Raw genomic sequence first — 19,481 nt, 5'->3', positions numbered from 1 at the left:
TCTCATATTTGTCCATATTTACAACTCACAGTATTTTTCTTCCCTTTCAAAGAATAGCGTATCAAATAACATCATAGAAATAAAACATCTTGTAAAGGTTCTATCAAAGCATAATATCCTTGTTAAGTAATTGAAATAACGCTAACAGTTGATTTATTTTTTTTTACTTTTTCGCATTAAAATTGACTTCAAGGAGCCTAAAAGTTGTTAATAACATCACAGAAGGAAGAGAATTCTCATAATGCACCTATATTTTTGCAGAGATTATTTTGGAAATTTCTGTTTTACAAAAATCCTGATATTTTGTCTAATTATGAGCTGAGATTATCATTTATTCAACTCGATATTTTCCACCAGCGGACAGCGCCACAGTGCAGCGGTCGCAGTCGGCATCGCTCGATGTCTGATGCGTTGCATCATGCAAAATTGAAGGCGGTGTAAGATGCGGAACGCAGCTCCATGTTACGCTGCGCTGTATCATTGGTGATGATAGGAGCCCCAAGACAATGGCTCCTTTATTTTGAAATATTTAATTAATCATCAGACTCAGGGAAACATTATAGATTGAGGATAGTTCGTTCGTACGTGAAAATGGTAACTCATTGAATTTTTAAAAACTTCGACATGGGTGTCCTAACTTATGAAATGCTCACTCCCACCCATAAAATTCAAACTCTAGTAAAGAATTACTGACACCAACAGAATTAAAAATGCGTTACCAAAAATGAAATAGTGAATCTAGAATTTGGGACAAATCCAACGGTTTTATCAGAGCGCAGTCAACTTATTTTTTAATTAGTGCTCGTACGTTTGGATTTATTGCTCATGTATTTATTGTACCAGAAATTTTCATCGGTTCGGAACCACTGTCCTTTTTGGTGAGTAAATGATTGGGGGGGGGGGGGGTATTTAATTGACAAGAAATCAGTATTTAAGGTAGATAGTGCCGAAAATGTTTAACATTCACGCCGAATGTTCCTTGGTCCCTCACTTTGTTATTTTTTCATGATCTCTAGTAGATCGTGTTATTATTCTTTTTTAATAGATACGCGATGTCCACACTGAAGTACCTGCATGCCAAAGTACATTTTGTCAAAAATTTGGGCGGAATAATTCAATTCTTAAACTATTGGAAGAGTAGCCAAACATTTAGGACAAAAAGCTACACTGAAAAAAGAAGTTAGACATGCCGTCCGTTCCAGGCACAGAGGCTGAAAGTTCCGGGTGCTGGAACCCTAGCTTCGACTACTCTGAGTTCTACACCCGAAACATTTGGCCTCTGAGACCGAAATGCGGACGGTATGCCTAGCCCGTAAGGACAGCTTCCACGACCGTAGTGTTTTTTCAGTGTGATGAATGTCTACCGGCCTAAATTTTCGACAAAATTGATCTATGACGGTGTATATGAAGGAAGTGTTGTGACAACAAATGAATAATCAGAGCACATAATTGTGTCACCGATATTAAACATCATCAGGCGGCTCACAATATATTCAACCAGTTTGACCACAAGATGGCTTGGAAAAGGTGGAGGGAGGGGGGATAACCAGTTCAAGGAAAGTTTGGAGTAGTTAGCCGAGACAGAAAACAAAATTTGGAACTGTGCTAAGCATTTGCATTTTTCCTTTGGTGGCTTTTGCGCGGCCCGATGGAATCACATGATCGCGTTTCTAGATTTGGTCAAGCTCTCACGGTGCGGCATCAAAATTTGCCGGACCGGGTGCGCCGCGGGCGGCGAGAACCGCTAGTGCACTTACCCACTCACGACCTGCTTCGAGGAGATGAATCAGCAGCGGCCAATGTTGCCAGTTTTTTGCTCCAAAAAACTACTCATTTTGTGATTTGCTTACAATTGGACGTATCAACGCTAAAAGGAACCGTGTAAAAATGAATAAAACTATAAAAACGATGAGGAATGAAAATTCAATGGATGAAAAATCCTATTAGCATTGGCGGTTAGATTTGACCAAAAAAACACAAAAAAAACTTTTTTCTTTTTTAGATGTATGTAAAATTTACGTCAAGAAATACCAATTATGAAAAAAATTGACATCAGCATTTCGTAAGTATATCTCAATAACCGCTCATATTAATGTCAAACACAAAATACTCTGCATTGGATACGAAAAAATACCAGGTGGTGGAAACAATTAGCAAAAGAAAGAACGTAAGAAAATTTTGACGTTAAAAATTTACAGAAAGCTTCAGTGCGGACTAAACACTTCCAGCTATTCCGTTGTATTGAGGAAGAAGGCCGAATGAGCCTTCGTGCATCGTGCGTTGCCAAATTGCTAGGATAAGATATGACATTTTTGGGCAGCTTTTGAATCTGTTTGTCCTAACTATGCAAATAATTTTATTCTAGTATTGATCTGAAGTGTATAAATGTTTCAATTAAACGTATTCATAACTCTTTTCAAACGTAAATATTTTATCGGAGGAAATTTGGCAACCTTTGAATGTTCACACGGCGCTCCTCTTTAGCGCGGCAGTATTGCTATGATACAGAAAAAGTGAGGGGAGAGGGAACAACTATTAAAAAATCATTCCAGTTTGACACATTGAAAAACTCCGCTCGTAACAATGACAATTCAATGTATCCTCTTCACTGTGCTTGCTTACGCATTACTCAAGCTTGACTGTTCGAAAAACAAATACTTATGAGTCTTTCCAGAGTCAAATCGATGGAATAAGGTTTTGAATTTACTGACGCTATGCACTTCATAATTGAAGTGTAAGTATTCGAGGTATTATTCGAAAAGGCAGATGCTAGGCCAGGAGACTTGAACGCAAGGATGCGAAAGTTACCTATTCGGTATCTGAGCATGTTCAGATTTCTGGTTTCTCTGCCAATGCTCAGTTAGATTCCGTTGACTGTTGATGGACGAGATCGAACATAGGCATCGAACATAGAAAGGCAGAAGAGGAGATAAATAATCTCATTATATGAACCAACTTAAGCATTCCGCCATTATCAAGGGGATTTCTGATTAAACTTGGACCAAGTGTAAAAGGACTGCACCAAGTTGCATCAATTATTTTGATCTATGAAAAGAGTTTTGAGGTTGTAATTCTCCATAAGATTCAAAATTGCATCAACGAAGATTTTAACGAGTATTTTCATGTTCACCATATTTTATCTCGGCTAAAAAGTCTTAGTCCAGGAACTATACGACAAATTCGGCCAGTTAAGGGAAAAAATTAATAACAAGCTGATTTTTGACATAGTGAATCCTTATGACCCTCTGAGTCCCCCTAAAAAATTCCTCATCGATAGCGTGACCGCTTTAGGGTTTTGGGAAGATATGGGGGGTGGGGGGGGGGGGCTAAGCCCCCGAAATCGGTTTTCCGGTCATACCATGAGAACGATTGCTTCTATCACTACGCAAAGCACCATTTTCTGAATCCTCGTGAAATTTTGGAGCGATATGACATATTATAAATCTTCCATAGCCTCCGGTGCCCCCCCCCCCCCAATCGCTAAAACATCATTTCAAGGCATATTTTTGACAATTATTCTGCAGGAAAAGTTCGCTCGCGGCTGCTCAATGACAAACGCTGCCTCATGTCACTTTTAACAGTCGGTACGATTTAGTATCAGCTCATTAACCGTCATTTTCGAGCCAATGTCCGGGAGGAGGGAGGAGAGCAACACCCAAACATCCTAATTAAAAAAAACTCATCCTAAATCTTAATTAAAAGGGGGTGTTTAACCCTGTTTCTCATAACTAATCATGCAGACATGAAGCTCTATGCTCTATGAAAATGATTCAGATTTAAAGTATAGGTAAAAGAGGAGCATTCCCCGGGAACAGTGTTATGGTTTCCCAATAATACTATATCGTTCTGCGAGAAAAGGGTTTCTTCTCCGCAAAGGAGAGTATCGTCTTCGCAGAGGAAAACATTTCTCTCGAAAACAGCTACTCAATGCAGACGAGAGAAATGTTTTCTCTCCCGATCAACTAGTTTGTGCTTAGAATAGGATACATTCCTCTCCTAAGCACCAACTTGTTGCTCGGGAGAGAAAACATTTCTCTCCTCTACATTGAGCAGTCGTTTTCGAGAGAAATGTTTTCTCTCCTGAGCTGGTTGGTGCCTAAGATTCGATGGGTTTCTACTAAACTTGGTCCAATAATGGTTATAAAAACGATGATTCTAATGTCATGGTGGATTATTTGTGATGGTTAAAAAAAATAAAGTTTCATCACAAAGAGAGTATATTTGTCGTCACAACTACAATTTGATTTTGCATAATTGATCGTCTCCTTGACATGAAAAATTATTTTCTGCAGCTCAATCAAAAGCTGCTAAGGAAAGCTGTTTCCTCGCAATAATTGGGCCAATTTCCTATTTGCAGGTACCTCGTATAAAATTAGTGAGGGTAGGAAAAGTGATCCAATGGAAATTGTATTTGAACATAAGTACTACTTGCCGTAAATATTAATAGATAGAATCGTGAATCTTTTCTTCCAGGAAAGCTGCGATAAAGACAAAGGTGGGGTGGTGTGATGGTGGGATAATGGACACGACAATTCAACGGTAAGATATACGTTACCGAGCAGCAAAATCCCACCTCCGTTCTCACCTTCGCAGACAATGCTAAGAACGAATGCAGCCCTGCCGTTGCTTTCTTGCCACATGGCGAGGAAATTGGCGTAAAAGTCCGTTGCACTGAAGACTTCCATAATATTTTTGAGAAATGCCGATGGTCTAAGCGTATTTCCTTATTCATCTGACAAGTTATCTTGGCAAATAATACCTACATATTGCGATGTCATACATGTAACATAAAATTCAAGTATAGTAGATTTTATCAATTTGTTCTGTGCAGGAATAAGATATATCTCGACATTATATTGGCTTACACAAGAGATGTGGATATGAATTGAAATTATGGGATGCGCTCTTAGGTTTTCATCTTATTGGGGTAAAATATATATGCAGCGAATACGCGTAGGTATGCTTTTTGATACATTTTTTTCAAAATTTCAAGTAGAAAACACACTTCCATATCTAAAATTTTTATTTTGATCACTTTCTGTTTTCCTTTCTTGGAATGTCACGATTATTTCTTTATTTAGTTTGTTTTCAAAAATTAAACATGAAGGAAAACTACAAACGTCTCTAACTAATTTACGTGTCTTCAGAATTGAGCTACTGATATTCCTTTACCGAACGCTTCAAAAGCAGAGCATTTGAAGTGAAAGTATGTGGTCAAAAATCTCGGAGGAAATTCCGAGTGAATTTCACACGGAGCCTTTATGGCTGCCGAACAATCGAAGAAACAAGCAAAGAGCGGAAATTAAATTTTTTTTGCCGTGTGAAGTACTAATTATGAGCGAAATCGACTGTTTTTTTGCGATGGAGTCAGCTCCGCCCTCACGGTGCGAATTTCATTCTTTATTCATCTCGCGAAGGTTTTTTTGAGGGACAAAAAAAGCTCCGTGGTGAAATTTGCTCCCAAATTTCTAACAGTGCACACTGAAAAAAAGTATGGTAACATATATTTATAACATATACAACATATGTACTGGATTTTTTACACAGTGATACTATTTAGTGGAAATAACCAGAATTGAGGGGCTTGGAGGACAAGCGCACAAGTGTGGTTTTTGAAAAAATCGAGTTACGATTTCAAGTAAAACGAGTCTTAATGCATATTCTGTGAAAATTGGCTCCAGGATTCCAATCTTTAAGCATCAAAAAGTCAGTTTGAACTTTCTTTCTACCATAAGAATCCATGCAATTTCGAAACTTCAAACACGTATTTCTCGAAATAGCAAAAACTGCATTTATGCGCCTTGTCCTCCAAGCCCCTCAATAGTAGTATTCACCACTTGAGTGATACTTACTTTTATATGGCAAATGCTACCATAGAGTCTAGTGTTTCTTACCACACTCATATTACCGTGACAGAGTATGGTGTATATTGTTTTCGGTGCATTTTTACAGGGGTGTTCGGAGGGGGTTCATCTGCACGATCTTGCCGCGACGTCTGCGCCCGCTCAAGATCACGTTCGGAAAGCCCGGCGTTCCCGCGGCTTCGCGCTTGAACTTGGAAACGAAAGTGTTTCAGGGTCGCGGTTCCCCAGCTCCGTTTTCGTGAAATCGACGGCATCTTTCCCGAGACCGAGAGCTCGGGCATCGATACATCGATGGAACGGTCCTCGCTCGTCCGACACGTGGAAAAATATCGATCCGCGGCGCTGTATCGAACGGGTCACGTACGCTTCTCTCGACTCGCTCATGCATGATGTGTGTATTATCACCGGGCAATTTGCTTAATTATACTTTTTAATTGGGATCGGACGAGCGACTCGCGGCTCGTCGTCTCGGCTCACTTTCCACCGGGCGCTTTTATAAGCTTTTTCGGGCTTTCTTCGTTTTCGTCCCCCAAGATCGCTGTCTAATCTCCGTTTGAGTGAATATTCCTTTCGTTAGTTTTGTGCATGTACCTTGACTTGTAAAGTTTTCCAAGCGAGCAAGCTTTAGGGTGGGTACAAGGCGTTGTTTTTCGACGTTTCATCGTTGCACTCGCGAAAGAACTAAACTACATGTCAATGTTGCCAAATTTTCCCTCGTTTTCATTTTCACCAGAAAAAAAAAACAAATTGGAAAATTCTGAAATTTCTGATTAAAAATTTCATTAATTTATCTTCTAATCTCATGCAAAACTCAGAAACATCTGCCAAAAATTGCTCAGATGCATTGTAGCAAAAATTTTAATAATTTTTGTTAATTATGCAATCTTGAGATGGAGCTACGTACCTTCGTCCGGGAAACGACGGTTAATGTAAAAACAGCCACAGTGAGTCAAAAATTTCATTTACAATATCGAATTTTAATTTACGAAAGTCATTATTATTTGGATGTCGTTTTACAATTAGGAACTACAGCTTGTGGCTCAGGTTAGAAACAACGTACGTGTCATCAGTTTCCGTATGCATACAAGCATTTTTACGGGTGAGCCAGGAATTGTAGTTCTAATAACAAAATCTAGTCCACATGTCGGTGCGATACTAACAAATGAAATCATCCTTAAATCAAATTGTTATGGTATTTCTACTCAAATTATCATTTGCATAACTGTTGATAAATGTACGATACACTACTTCTCAGCTACTAAGAGACTTCTCAAGTCAAATGACAAGTCACTCGGATATAAAATAGAGAGATTTGCTCCTTTCATCGAGAATAACAGTAAAAAATATCTGCAAGCTTGTCAAACTGAGGTTTCCCTGTCTGAAAAAAAATATTGAACACGCTGCTCATTAAAAACATTCACTGGGGAAAAAAAGTCTCTCGGATCCAGAATCCATACTCTTAAAAAATTGTCAAGAAAAAATAAAATCGGATTCTTGCTAGAATTATGAGAGCCAAGCCTCTTAATTTAAGTGGATTCCATTTTGATTCCAGCAAATCGTTTTAAGAGACTAGACTCGAGATCCAAGATACTTATTTTTCCCCAGTGGTGAGTTTTTACGGCATCGTTCCCAGGTCGTTATTATTAGAACTCTTCGATACTCCCCGAATAAAAATTCCCCACCCTGGGGTAAGAGATAGGGCTCTTAGGAGGCGCTCCGGATTTTGTGACGTCATACGTGATTATGATCGGGGGATGTGGAGCACTTTGATCTCCCTTTCAAGCGCGGTCGTGCGCGGCCGTGATCTTGAGATCTTGACTTTCTCACAATTGTGTCGGCTGTCGGAGTGCTCCTCGCGGACACCTGACCCCCCCCCCCTCCCCCCGCCGTTGTCGCCATAATGACTCGCATTCGCATGCGTACCAACCGGCGTATCTTGCATTCCCCTCGTGTCCTTTTAATTGCCCCAAAACACGCTCATTGTCCAATGTTGCCGCTCGTACCCGAAATTGCCCAATCGGGCGACAAACGCAGAAAAAAATCGATGAAAACGACTGAATTTCGTGTCATATGCCCCTTTACAGTTTAAACGAAATTCCAAATGTTCCAAAATGTCTCCAAATGATGTCTTCCACGTTTCTCCATATAGGCTACTTTTCAGGAGTTCTATTGAACTAAAAAAATCAGGATTAGACTTTCAAAGAACAAACTAGACTCAATTTTTTATCGGAATTTTCACCTACTAAACTACGCTTATGTTTTGGATCCGACCCTGTATATTTACACGTTTGAGAATATTACTGACTCAGGTTTGCTTGCAAAAATACAAAAAATATTGATCATAACTTTCAACAGTACTTAAACAGGCTGTGTTTTATAAAAATAGACGATCAATTTGGAGTTCTTTTTTTCTACCAATTTTCAATATTGAGTTCGTCTTTTTAGTTTCGATGACATTGCTGTTTTATCTTCGTGCGGCAAAGGCCTGTGTCGCTTTTGAATTACTCTTCGAGCGGCAACCAAGCATCAAGCATAGTCGTTCAGCCGCGTAGAATATCCGTATCGCAATCCTTGGAATCGAACTGTTTAGCATTGTTCAAACGACAGAGCCCATGCACTTTTACAGCCGCCTATAATTATTGTAAAATCATCCAAGTGTGGGGTCTGTGATTTTAAGCCGCCACGTGCCCTCTCCCCCTTTCCTTCACCGACATTAGGTCGGCTAGAAGCGTGAGAGAAAGTGGTTTTCATTTCATAACCACTCATCAGGGATCACGATCGGAGCCATTCGAATGATCACCGCGAGTTCTGAACGATTTTCGCGGGGAGCAGATCAAACTTTGCTGGAACTTTCCCACTTTTATCGGGACTCCTTATCGAAAGTATAGTTGCGAGGCAGTGGATGTCTGAGTCGTTGCATAGAGCCCTGTGTGACTTTGTTGCATTGATTGACCGGAGAAAATTTCTAGGTACTCTCGCAATTTAATCACAATGTTAATAAGTTCTTTGCTTAAAATAATCTACCATCATGCATATCTTCACTAAAATGTTCAAAAACCAAGAATAGACAAAAATTTAACTCACTTGCATTTCACAAAAAACTTGTACTTATTTCATTTAATTTTATACAAGTAAGGGTTAAGAAACCAAAATTTCAAGGAAGTCAGTACTTGACAAAACCTAAGCATAACCTTAAAACATTAAGATAATCAATCTCAATATTCTCCACACTTAGATGGATGATACTAAAAGTACGGTTCATCTATGTACGCATAGAAGGATTTTCCTTTTTTTAAATGATTTTAGCCTCTTTCCAAAACAATTGGAACTCTGACATGGGAGATATTCCATGAAAATTCCTCTTGATTTGACTGGAAAGTCCTCTTAAGCGCCTAAATGAATAATCGTAATTGTTAGCTACCTGAATTGAGACATAGTACATTTTTAAACCTCAAAGCATCCCTGAATGTAAAAACTCTGCCAAAATATTATGTCATAATCTCATATCGAAAATCTAAGAGATAAAAGAGAAGTCAAAGTGGGGTCTTCACAACTTTAGACTTAAGTCCTCAATACGAAAGAGGAAAATAATTAGTATTTGACTGTATGAACTTCGTGCTTCTCAGAGAAAATTTTTTAGGAACTTCATTGAGAATTACGATTATTTACTTTCACGGGTTCTGATTAGGGTCATTTTTATGATTTTAATGAGCCTTGAATAAACTCATCATCAATTAACTCAGGTACGCATCCGGGATCAGAGTGTTTTCTTGAACTGATGACCATTGGTTGCATTGGTTACCTGTTGTGTCCCATCGATTACCCATTGAAGTGTTTTTATATTAAATTTTGTGTACAAATACCTGGCTCACTCCAGCGTGATATGGTACTCGGAAATGTTTAAAAAAGTTCTTAAAGTCTAAAAACTATCAAACAATCGATATCGACCATCGAATTATTCCCTACAGTACTGAAGAAGCTCCTTACAGATGACTGTAATGCTTTTTTCGTCGCGCCTCTGGAATGAGGGCGTATCTATATTCCGATATGAGCCCTGGAAGACGTACAGTCATACGAAGCAAGGGGCTCAAATAGATCGTGATACACTCTTACGTCACCAACTGGACCGCGTAATAGAAGATGCCGGAAAAAATTTGGAAACCTTAAAAGTTTTTATTTTCGAAAATAGGAATCAAAACAAGTTGGTTTTTGCAATCGCTAGCGAAAGCAATATTCGTCATGGGAACTTTTGCTTCTGGGATATGAAAATGTTAAGGTACAGTTCGTTTGTAGTATCTTCAGAATTGAAGGGGCTATGTAATTTTGTGTCGACATCTCTTTTTTAACATTTTTAATTTTTTTTCTTTGCATACAAGAAAGCTGTTATTTACCAATTATTTATTTTCGTTGGATTATGTATGGTTTTTGGAAGTTAACGCATTTAACTTTCAGTTTCGTTTTTTCGGCGTAAAGTATGATATTTTTACTGTACGCATATGCCCGAATACGCATCATAAGTGACCTATGTGCTTCCTAAGTTGCCATTTTTTTCATTCAAATAGATGTAACTGAAATGTTAGATGTGTACTACCTATACTACTTTCATGTCATTGCTTTATTTATTTATTTATTTATTTACTTTTTGCGTAGGTATAAATTGTTATTTTTTGCTGAATTTTGGAGAAAATATTGCTTTAAGAACGTGGAATGTAAATTAATTTTATTGAAAAAAGAAAATACCATCATTAATTTGGGCGAACAGAGAAAATATACATCAATATTTGGGTCAACATCTCCCTGATTATATGAAGGATGAATATATTAGTATTTCTGTATCAAAAAACTTAGCTTTTGTCTTCAGAGATACAATGATTCTAGTCCCAGTCAATTTGTTTTATTGAAAAAACAAAAAAACAAAAAATAAATAAAAAAAACAACTGAAATGTTAGACATACTATTTTCATGTCTTTCTATTTGTATCAATAGGTACTTTTTGCTTAACTTACGAACGTTGAATGCAAATTAACTTTATTGAAAAAAGAAAATAACGTCATTAATGTGGGGGAACATGTGGCTGATTATATGAAGGAGGTATATTCCAGTATTTATGTTTAACATATTAATTCACGAGAAAATGTTCGTACATTTATCATCTAGTATTAATTATTTTTTGATGATTAGTCTAAAACATTCAATACAACCATTAAAAAGTAACACCCATCGTCGGGTATCGAACTCCCGATTGCCTATTACCCGCTCCTTTTCATAAAAATGTGACGACCTAGTCAACCAGGCTATCACGGCTCCGCGGTCGGATGTGTAAAAATAGCATACAAAAGACTCTGACGGTGGGCGGGGCTTATCACAAGAGTTGTTTTCGACGCGACGCTTTGTAGCTCCCGGCTAAGCGCCTTTCTCTGTGAGACATTGTTTACCTATGCTATCATGTGTCTCAAGGTTCACCTCACCATGCATTTGCTATCGCGGCAGTAAGCTGAGGAAATATTTCTGTATTCATGGATTACATCAATCAATCGAGTTCTGATTTTGGCTCATATATCCGTAACGAGTCCTCCAGAACAATTTTCCACCTTGTACGATGGTTATTATTTCTTTACTTCTATTTTTCAAATTTGAGGTGGGATAATGGCGGCTTCTCAAGAGCACCGAGGTAGGCGATCTTTTGCACCAACGAACAGAAAACTGATGGCGAAAAATAACCAATCAGAACCTCCCAAAAAAAAGAATTTGCCTAAAAACGGAACTTCGTGGTTCTGCGCAGATTTACCAGTCAGACACGACATCTCAGGGTGGAAAAAAACTCGCTGAAAGCGAATTTTAGCAATCAACACAACTTGACGTAGAGACATGATTGGCTAAAAAATACAACGGTTTTTGATACATCGGAAAATCAACCAAAAATCGGAGACTGGGCGAAACGCTCAAGGTCGCAGAGGTATAGGGAATCCCATAGCGAAAGCAACGGAACGATTCTAATATCATGGGGAACTCCGTTCCCATGACAAAAGTTTAAAAAAAAAAAAGAAAACTAGGTTAGAATTCTAACCGGAGGCTCGCCTAAGGTTTCATTTAGGCCACGTACAAATGAATTCTTCGGGTTTCAGAAAAGAGGCCACTTTTTGGCTAACAAACAGGGCCATCACAGGGCTGAGTGACAGAGCTGCCACTTTATTTAGGGACTCCAAGACTGAAAACACGGCAACCCTGCTAATGTATTTGCTCCCTATCCTTGCATGGAGAGTTTGTCTTGATGTAGAGATGGACTCTCAGGATAGCATGGGATATACCCTCCATTTTTGCCTCAACTTGAGAGCTTTTTTTGAGCTTGGGAGTTGATTTGAGAAAAAACCAGTTGCACCATCGCATCGTGTTTCTCGCGAACTTTTACATAAAGAATCAATAGTCAAATCGCAAATTCCTCACACATGCAACATCTCCGTTGAATTTGTGACGAATTTAACATGAACTTTTAAAATTTTAGCCAAAAATTTCGTGTCCGACCTCTTCTATAAGATCGTTCCACTGTGCGTCAGAAGAGCGACATTTTAAATGATCCTTAACTGATGATGCTAATTGAGGCAAATTTAACAAGGCTCCTGGGTAAAGACTGTACCTCAGGCAACCATTGTATACGAAGCTGAGAAAAACGGGAAGAAACAGAAAGTCGCGGGGAGAGACGTTGGAAGTCCCACGGACATCACTTTCTGAACAGAGGCGACTGCGAATGCTACATCGCGTCACTCGCTGAAAGAATCCGCCGGTGAATCTCTGCGATTCCTATCATTCAGGGTAAACCTACCAAATTTCTCTCGTGAACCTGACAGCTATGGTCACGCCGGCCGGCAGAGGCGGCAAACGTTTGCGTGCGAAAGATGCTCACAACTTGTCCGTGATCCCATTTTTTGTCGTCCACCATGGTTGCAAAATTTGTAGACCACATTGGAATTAAATGTTGTATTAAGACAGGAACAACGTTTTGGGAGGATTTGATTGCAAGGAACTAGAATATCATTTGATCTGAAGCGGAATGTGACTCTTTTAACTCACTGAAAAAAATTGAGTTTGAAACAATGATGTTTAGGTGGAACAAGTGGCTTTTTGATGATAACTCGGTTCGATTTGACGAAACTAGTTTCAAATTTTAAATCCTGAAAGGTACTAACAAAGTTGTCTCAATTCCAAGTTTTATTCAAAATTCTACTGAAAAAATTGGTTACGAGGGGTTTGACCATTAAAATTGCCGAAAGCTCCTTCTTGGAACTGCATTTGAACTATATTCTGCGAAAAGGATTGATCGTTCCTGGCTCACTTCAAGAGTATTACATGTTCCAATAGTTTCCCAATACAAATACGAGCCTTTATGGATAAGCCGAGACAATGGCTCCTTAATGAAAAATGTCGACTTGTAGAGGGAAAATATTTTGATCCAGGTAGCGCTAGATCCTATATACATGCAGAACTCAGAGAATAAGTCATAAAAAGTCTGATTACTAGGTAAAGAGTATTTTATAATTAATTATGAACAATTCTATGGCAAAATAACGATTAAAATAACATTTTTTCTGATCAATACAAGTAAAAGTTATGTCAAGTTTATTCATTCAGATGGTGTTTCATTTGGCAACGTTTCCAGTGTCACAGGAAGCTACTTTTAATAGCAGCGAGTCACTTTCTTCTTTTATTGTTTTCAGCTAATCAAGTTATTTCTGATCTATGATGCTTGTGTTTTCAGTTGCGAGTAGCTCTCTGCGCTTTGGGTCCCCTGCTGTTCCGACGACGCGACGTGTAAGTGATGTCATGCTTTCAGCGACACAAGCCCCGTCCCAAAAATTTGTCTCCATATATCTACGTCAGAGGTCTTCTTGCGAAAGTCTCTCGGAGAAAGAAAAAGGAATGCCACTGCAGCCTACGTATATGGCAAAATATGCACTTGTTGTGGTTTCCCTCTAATTTCTGAACAAGCAGAAAGTTCCATCGCTTTTACGCCGAAAGGCGGCTCTGGCGACCGGTGTGAAGAGCCGAGGAGATCAAAGTAATGTGAATAATTTAAAATGTAAAAATGTCGAAAACGCTAAAAATAATAGGAATAACAAATTAGTCTGGAGAGTATAATGACCTTTGTAAATAGCAATGTACATTATTTCTGCAAAAAAAGCTATTTGACAACACAGAATGTTTTGAGGTGTTTTTGGAGTTGAAAACTCAAGTCAACATGAGTTTTTGTATACTATTTCTGTTATTTAAGACAAGTATTTTTCTGGATGTGCCCAATAATCTGGATTTTAACTAAGAACTAAGAAACTAAAACTTTAATATTCACTGAAATAAATTATTTTGACACTCAAGATTCAGTCCAAAGGACTTCTCGTTCATCATTTTATTTGAAAAGGATTAAAATCCACCTGCATTATCCATCCAACACCTTAGTCCAGTCATTTACCCGTGAAACTTTACTCCTTACTTGGTGAATTTTACTATGTCTAACAGGGCTGGATTTACCTACTTGCCGCCCATGGGCCGCCTGTATTTTGCCATCCTCTTATTCTCATTCGTTTTGAAACATCAATAAGAACCATCAAGTGAACGTGCAGCGGAGAGGGGTGTATAAGACGCGTTTACTCGTGTTTGACACATTTTTTGCGAAGCCCTGTCAACATTACTAGCAAAAGTTCACGGAACTTTGCGCGAAAGTCAAGTTCTGTAAACCTATCGCTGTGTGGACAAGGCCTTCCATATATAAGAAATGAACGAAAAAAGTATGAAAGAACAAACTGACCGCACTACATTTGGCGCAATGCGTAAAGCATACCTACAGTCTTGTAGGCGCTATGCGTTCCACACCGATTGCTGCTGAACGCACTGTGTTTGACGCAATGCGTGAAGTATTCATGTAGTCTTGTAGGCGCTATGCGTTTCACGCCGAACGTTGCTGACCGCACTGTGTTTGACGCAATGCGTGAAGTATTCGCGCAGTCTTGTAGGCGCTCATAATGTGTTACACGCCGACCGCCGCGTCGAGGGCCTCCTTTTCATCTCAAGTCCCTGTCATCATTGCTCTCTGCGCCGCGCCGTTCCAGGCCAAATTGCGTGTTGGGTTCTTCTCTTTACTCGACCCATTAAAGGTGCTGTCACTCATATCGAAAAAAACGACAAAAGTAGAAATTACTATAGTGTCAGGAAGTGGAGATTTTGTCACCTTTTCTCGTTTGTAATTTTATTTTCTAAATCCGATATTTTTTTATACCTACATTTAAAAAAAAATCTCAAATTTGCCGCCATGGGCCGCGGCCCATGTGGCCACCCCCTGAATCCAGCCCTGATGTCTAACATTTTTTAGACGGTTTCTGAACAGGTGAAATGAGAAGTTATGAATGTTGTAGAATATGCGTGAGTACTTGAATTTAAAAATAAAAAACCGGTGCAATAAATGTAGCGATGACCTGGGAAGCAAAGCATAAATTTCAATTCTATTATCTTATTTGAATCATTAGTCTCCTAAGGGAAAAAATGAACATGTGAAAGAGCCGATGGCAGGGTCTAAAATTTTCAGAATATATCAGTTCAGAGTTCAGCGTGATCCGAGGTAAAACATGTTTCGCTATAATAACGGAAATCCAGCTCGGTAAGTGGAAATTGTTCACACTGCCACACTTATTTACCACGTTACTCTATACCACGCTAGGACAAAATCACAGATCTGATCAAAGTCTCCGTTGGAAATAGGCGATCCTTTCCCAATAAGCAAATATGCATTCGTCAGCAGCTAGTGAGTGAGTGAGTGTATCAGAGAACTGTTGACGGACTCATAATCAAAATTTATGATATAATTTAGCCTAAAAATTATGAAGACAGGAAGGCGTCAATACCAATAAATTATCCGAAGAAGGCAGTCAAAGAGATGCTAATGGACCTTTTAACCCGTCGAGGAGCGTCCGTTATTAAACAGTTGCCGCACAACTTCAGAGTTTAACAGATGAGAGCGATTAAGTATTTATCACTTCGAGCATACGCAGGACCTCTGAGATTGGTCGAAGCTGCTCCGGGTATTAAACTGTACACGGAAAAAACCTACTGGGTTAAAAACCTGATCTCAAACCTATCTATTAAAATGCAATCATTCACCCTGTTGATTTTTCGAAGCTGTTAACCTAATTTGAAGTTTGAAGCAACAGATCTGCATCTAAGATACACAAAATTAATAATATGGATGTGGAATATAATTAAATTAAAGCATCTCAAGCTGATCGGTATAATTAAAGAAGGCCGAGAAGTTGAGAGCTGTCCGTCTATAATAGCTTCATTAAGTATCAAATTTATTATATTGCCTTGCGTTATTTGATTCTGCATTTCTTTTAGTTGAAACGATATAGAAACAAAAACTATAACCGCCTCAGCCAGAGGCGCTCAGTGGAGCGTGTCAATGAGAGAAGTCATTCGAAGTGTGGAAACATTAAAGCTCACATCGATGTCAACACGGTATGTACAATTTTTAGGAGAGGCTCCATTGACTTTCACGTAAAATTTTTCTGATACTGCAATCTACAATGTGAAGAAATCACATCAAAGGTTGCAGTTTTCGTCGAAAATTTCATGTCCAACCCTCTGAATGACTCGTTCTATTGTGTGACATTCTTTACTGCGAAGATTTAAAAAGACAGAGTGCCTTCATTTTTTCATTCATAAGTTGAGAAGAGGAACAGTTGCTCTACAAATCATACTCATCCCCTTGAGACACCAGAACAGAAGCACAAAAGATACTCACACACTACACCTGTATACAGTTATTATGCCTATGAGGTCTCTTTGTAGTATAAACGAGGTATTGAAAGCGCACTGCAACTTTGGATCCTTGCAGTAAAGTCGCTTTTGGTCCCGCAACGCGGGCTGCGAGTGAAGTGGTGAGTGCCCGGACAGTCAAAACGCCTTCACTATCGTGCGTATGCAATACGGACATCCATAGAGCTCGAATAGTTGCATCCGGGAGTCAAAATGAGATTAGTATAGTTTTCTTCGCGTTCAACACTTACTGAGGGAGCTTTGCTTTTGTTCATTTGATTTCTGTATTTAGTCTTATTACTCTCAGCTTTGTTTTCATATTTTGTGGAAGTGTCTTTGTCACCATATTTTACGTGAAAAGGTTACATCTTGCATTTCAAAAGTGCAAGAATGGACCACTAAACATGGTACAAATTTAAACATTCCGATACATGTTTGCTTACCAGAATTTCACATAGAACACGATTCTTGCATCAAAAGTTACTGAAATCAACTCCTCACTAAGATATGAACGTTCTAATTTTACATTGGTTACGGGAAATTTGAATTGCCTGGTCGTAAGACACATAATACTCTACGCGAGTCAAATCGCGTACTACAACGGTTTTTGCAGGCTTATCAATCAAACATAGTACATTTCCTACCTTGTATTGTTCCAAGTTTGAACAATATGCTACCGCTGAGCCAAAGCGTCGAGATTGAAATCGTCATATTTTCGTATCCCAGAGACTTGCACAGTCACATTTAGTTTGCGATTCAACAGTACTTACGTAGACGATTGTGTTTTCATGAGCGGAAGGTTTGAATTCGTGCGTCAAAAATCATTGGATACCTTGCTTAGGAGTCAATTTTCAATAATTTTCGATGCACGGTTCGAGTTTTACGTTAAATTTTGGTTAAGAGACGTATATTAGAATGCTGTGCCTTGTCTAGTGGTCCATTGAGAATAACTAAACGAGTTCATTGGCTGAAAAGGCAGGTTATACTCCCAAAATAAAGAGTATGTGTAATGCTTTTGGCTGCACATGGTTTCAGTAGATCGTTTTCGATACATCAAATAGATGAGATTGTATCGATATCGATTGGTTCAACATGTAAACATAGTCTCAAAAGTCAATCGAGTGATCTGAGGAAACGGGGTTTTTCTGATAGATTTTTTATTCTTATGAGTACTAGATGGCATCGCAAGGTGAAATAGTTCGGAACTTTCTCATTTTCAGCTTTTCCGACTGAAATCCTGATGGTTTTGTTTGAGGTTATGTTCTATTGTTTTGAACCAAACGATACATCGAACCACCATCGAAAACGATCCATACAGTGGGAGGTCTAAATGATTAGTTGTAGGCTTGCCTCTCGCGTCTAAATGGGCCGAACCAGCAACTCATCCCAAGAGGTCCGATCAAACGGTATTCAGGGAGCGTAATGGATTGGATTGATTAATAGCGATTTTTAGGCGTAGCAGTGGCCAAGCGACTGACTCTGCAATCAAGGCATTCCGCATTCTATCCCATCATATCGCCATCCCACTACCACCTCACTGCTTCATTGCTTCACTGACACACTGCCGCATCTGCATGAGTGGCGACCGCTTCTAGACCTGTTCAATCTGCCCAACATGTAGCCAAGTGTAAAAAAAAGATGATTTTTTTCCAGCAGACTCCGGGCGAAATAAACTGTCGCGTGAGAATCGTTTTGTACATATGAATAAGCAAAATAATGTTTCCAGATTTGCTTGGGTGCCAGAACATGAATTCTAGTTTAAAGAATAAATTCCTCTTTTTAAATATGTAACACCTGTTTGTATGTATGTAAAAAAAGCAGTCATTCTGAATGATAACATAGACCCACACTGATTAAAATCACCAGAGTTACAGTACAAAACGTTACGTTTTTATTTAGATTCAATTTTGTTAACATTTTGCTCTAATGATGTTTTACATTTAATTTGTATGTTAACAAATATTTAATAACTTGGTTTTACAGATTCGGATAATCATCCTGGATTAAATAATCTGCGTGTACGTATATTTCAGAGAATTGGGAATTTCAATATTATCTTGTTTCCAGCGATGTTTTACCCTAATACTTTAACATTATCTGTACACCGTTCTCGAGAAGTCGAAAATTAAAATCTTAAATTATGAAAAAATGCACTCTCCCTCGAAATTTTGAGATCAATTTTTTTTTACCTAACTCGACTAAAAATAACAGTATTGAAGAATTTTTCCGCGAGGGATAAAACATTTCCCTCCCTGGACGGTCATCTGGCGTTTTCCTCATAAAAATGTCAACAAATCCCTTATAATAACGTCAATTTGCCATTTTTTGTGAACGATTTGGCATCGAAGGAGCACAGCTGGCTCACTGCGTTGAAAACGCGTATGGAGGAGATTGTAAGATTGTATTAGCATTGGCAGTGCTCGGAGGCAGAAGCAAGATGGGAACACTTGGATGGCAGGGTGCGAAGGATTGTACGAGGATCGAGAAGTTATAGGTCACAGAAAGGTTAGAGTGGCTCTAGGAGGCATCGCCGGCACAGCACCGATACTCCCACATCGGTAAGAGGTGATAGTCGGAAGTCTGCCCCACATTCACCGTACGCTACGGGTCTATGCCACGGTGAAGGTTACGGATCGATCATTACTAATGGATACATTTTCCTTTTACTTCGCTTAATCCTGATATCCCGCTACGACGATCTGTGGATAGGTCAAAGTTGTTCATTTTCATGGAACAGGCTTCGAAGTTTTTTTCCCCCTCTTTTTTCAAATATCTTGCAATGAAAGTCTAGATGATAAGCCTCGGAGAACGTAAGCAGTG

Source organism: Bemisia tabaci, chromosome 4 (genome assembly GCF_918797505.1).
Source record: "Bemisia tabaci chromosome 4, PGI_BMITA_v3".
Classification (NCBI taxonomy): Eukaryota; Metazoa; Arthropoda; class Insecta; order Hemiptera; family Aleyrodidae; genus Bemisia; species Bemisia tabaci.
Note: the sequence above shows the minus strand (reverse complement) of the source record.